A 3,468-nucleotide genomic window follows, 5' to 3' on the forward strand; every position below is an offset into this window, starting at 1 on the left:
AGATCAGAAGGTTGCGTGTTCAAATCACGTCGGGGTCAAGCCATCTCTTCTTGACAAAAAAAGTGTGAAGTCTAACGTCAAGTGTGTTCATTCAGATTTGTTCAATGTCTGAGTTTCAGAGTGTATGGAAGCATTTAAACAAAGAAGCCCCAACTCATTGCTAGGACCTCGTGGGGAAACGGTAGCACGTCTGACTCCAGATCAGTGTGTTCATTCAGATTTGTATTTTTTCTTAATGTATCGAAGCGTTTAAACAAGGAGCCCCAACTCATTTGCTGGGACCTCGGGGCGCAAAGGTAGCGTGTCTGACTCCAGATCAGAAGGTTGCGTGTTCACATCATGTCGGGGTCAAGCCATCTCCTCTTGACATCAAAAGTGTGAAGTCTAGCGTCAAGTGTGTTCTTTCAGATTTGTTAGTTGTCTGATTTTCTTAATGTATCGAAGCGTTTAAACAAGGAGCCCCAACTCATTTGCTGGGACCTCGTGGCGCAACGGTAGCGCGTTTGACTCCAGATCAGAAGGTCAAGTGTGTTCATTCAGATTTATTTGACATCTGATTTTCTTAATGTATCGAAGCGTTTAAACAAGAAGCCCCAACCCATTTGCAAGGACCTTGTGCCGTAATGGTAGCGCGTCTGACTCCAGATCAGAAGGTTGCGTGTTCAAATCACATTCGGGTCAAACCATCTCTTCTTGACATCAAAAGTGTGAAGTCTAACGTCAAGTGTGTTCATTCAGATTTATTTGACATCTGATTTTCTTAATGTATCGAATCCATCCTTAAAACAGAGAAGTTATCAGATGGCGTTACAGCAGTGTCCAGGACCAAGGTCATTAGCCATGTTTCAGACAAACAAAGGATGTTACTGTGTGTGTTCATTCAGTGTGTGTTCATTCAGATTTGTTCGTTGTCTGATTTTCTTAATGTATCGAAAGCGTTTAAACAAGGAGCCCCAACTCATTTGTTGGGACCTCGTGGCGCAATGGTAGCGCGTTTGACCCCAGACAACTTGACTTGACTTGACTTGACATCACGTCGGGGTCAAGCCATCTCTTCTTGACATCAAAAGTGTGAAGTCTAACGTCAAGTGTGTTTACTCAGCTTTGGTTTCATAATCAACAATGTTCCTTGTGTAATGTGATAGATTTGGATCTTGACCTATTGGCTTTTTTTATCTGGCAATACGAACTCAGAAAAAAATGTGGAAACGTGTGTGCTGAATTTAAAACCTAACTCCTTCAAGCCTGAATCGAACCAGCAACCTAAGGATTGCCAACATTTCATCTACAGTCCTCCACTCTACCAGCTGAGCTATCGAAGGATGGAAAAAGACCAAGCCACAACAACACACCAAGAAAGCCTTACCTCTTTAGGTTATTGGAGGAAGTTAGGCTGCTTTTTGTGGTGAATGCATCAAGGACCCTACACAGGAACGATCTCTTCTTGACCTCCTATGTGTGAATGTTCCTTCAGTGCTGTACCATGACTGATTTGCATATTGTCTATTGCTGCTTTTTGTGGTCAGTGCTTTAAAGTGCTTACGAAAGAACCGCAAGCTAATTTGCTGGGACTTGTGAGATCATGCGTGTGACTTTTGGGGAAGTCGTGGCCTAATGGTTAGAGAGTCGGACTCATAACCCAAATGTTGTGGGTTCGAGTCTCGTACCAGCAGGGATTGTAGGTGGGCTGCTGAATGTACAGCGCTCTCTCCCACCTTCAATACCACGACTGAGGGGCCCTTGAGCAAGGCACCGAACCCCCAACTGCTCCCCGGGCGCCGCAGCATAAATGGCTGCCCACTGCTCCGGGTGTGTGTTCATGGTGTGTTTCATGATAAATGCATGTAATGCATCTACTGGGACAGCTGACCAAAGAAATAAAATGGTCAACTCTTGTGAGAAGTGTCCTGGATAGCCAACCTGGATAGGTTTCTTAACCTGGGGTAAGAAAATTAATCTTAATTCAAAAGCTAAACAAGATTATTTTTCTTTGTTTTAAGCAAGGATTTTAAGCAAAAATCTAATACAATTTAGATTTTTTTTTTCAGAGTGATTTTATTTGTCAAGTAAATGCATCTTGATTCAAAAATATTGAGATATTTATACTAGAAAACTAGAAAAAAATACTAAGTAAAAAAAGCATTTTTTTTTTGCAGTGTAAGTTCTTTTTTTGTAGGCCTAAATAATTTTGTACTATTTTATTGAAGCTTTTTTCCTTTTCACAAGGTAATAAATAAAAAACGATATTTTCATTTGTAATGAAAAGTTAGTCTCGCACATCCACAGTTACGATTTTACATTCGCTTTGAAAAATAATACTGAAAAATAGTGACTCGCATATTGAAACTAATTAGGTTTAAATATTTAAGAGGGGTATAGCAACGGTTTTGTTTAGGGTTAAGGTTTGCTTAAATTTAAAATAACTTATAAATTAAATGTAAATAATTAAAAAATAAATCAAATGCGGTCCTAGCGCTGCAGGATGCTGCTGCTCGTGCAATATATGGCACAGTCCGGCCGTACTATTATGTGACGAGGGGAAATTGCGTAACGCTGCTGACCGGAGACCAGGTTTCTCAGGTGTGCTAGGCCTATCTTAGTCCGAATTTGAACCAGATCATCATTTTCTGATCTCAAATAAAACGATAATAAATAATAACAACAATGTCAATGACAGTAAATCCCACAGTGTCCCTGTCGTTGTGAAACATCCGGCGCCCCCCCCCGTTCCCGGCTCAGGTGGTGCGGTCTGGTTTGGAGCAGGAAGTGGGAAGAAGCGGAAGACTGCGGCCAGAAGCGCTGATTTGTCTCTCCATAATCATAACTATTATTACATTCTCTACTAGCGTTATTGATTAAAGAGCACGTGCATTAAGGAGATCATCGAAGTACACTGTAAGTGTAAAGGCGTGATTTTACACGTTTTAAACGGGCGGCTCATCGGCGAGAGGACCAAACCTGGAACACATCAAGAACACGAGTCCTTATTTCTCAGCTAAACGCTTTTATTCCGCGTTATTTCTGCTGTTTGCTTGCTTTAGTGTCCGCAGTTTAATCTTGTTCGTCTGCGTGTATGTGTACGTGTGTTTCACATATTGCATTAATTAACCTTAACTCATTAGTAAAGCCATTTGGTAGAGATGATGACTAACTAGGTCCAACAGACGTTTGTTTAGTGGCCTAGATCCCTATAGTGCGAGTTCACAGTAGAAGTGACACCTAGATAGTGATTGTGCAAGTGTGCATCTGAGTCTTGAGTTTGTGAAATAGCAGCTTGTCTGTACCAAACTAATACAGATGTGGTGCTCATTTGGAGATCAGTTAATGATGTGAACACTCGGTTGTGTGAAGTCGAATGGTGTTGTGTGCAGCTGAATGGTGTTGTGTGAAGTCGAATGGTGTTGTGTGCAGTCGAATGGTGTTGTGTGCAGCTGAATGGTGTGGGAAGGCGAGTGGTGTTGTGTGCAG

At 41.6% G+C, this 3,468-nt stretch overlaps 1 protein-coding gene and 1 non-coding gene across 6 annotated transcripts in view; one reads left to right on the forward strand and one right to left on the reverse strand.

Annotated features, from left to right (window-relative positions):
• Window positions 1–1,235: 1,235 nt before the first annotated feature.
• trnay-gua (transfer RNA tyrosine (anticodon GUA)) lies at window positions 1,236–1,322 on the reverse strand. The gene is given in 2 exon segments: window positions 1,236–1,271; window positions 1,286–1,322. It is a non-coding gene; the product is annotated as a tRNA-Tyr (tRNA).
• Window positions 1,323–2,729: 1,407 nt separating this feature from the next.
• The window catches only part of LOC107692464 (src substrate cortactin-like), a 26,247-nt gene continuing 25,508 nt past the window's right edge, over window positions 2,730–3,468 (forward strand). For 2 of the 5 annotated variants that reach the window (XM_016491510.1, XM_016491512.1), the window contains exon 1: window positions 2,732–2,895. The gene's annotated coding sequence lies outside the window, so the exon portion shown is untranslated. Of the gene's footprint in view, window positions 2,896–2,920; window positions 3,078–3,468 lie in introns of those variants that run through there. The other 3 variants (XM_016491511.1, XM_016491508.1, XM_016491509.1) reach the window with 3 other exon arrangements.

This window comes from Sinocyclocheilus anshuiensis, unplaced genomic scaffold (genome assembly GCF_001515605.1).
Source record: "Sinocyclocheilus anshuiensis isolate Anshui unplaced genomic scaffold, SAMN03320099.WGS_v1.1 scaffold1082, whole genome shotgun sequence".
Taxonomy (NCBI): domain Eukaryota; kingdom Metazoa; phylum Chordata; class Actinopteri; order Cypriniformes; family Cyprinidae; genus Sinocyclocheilus; species Sinocyclocheilus anshuiensis.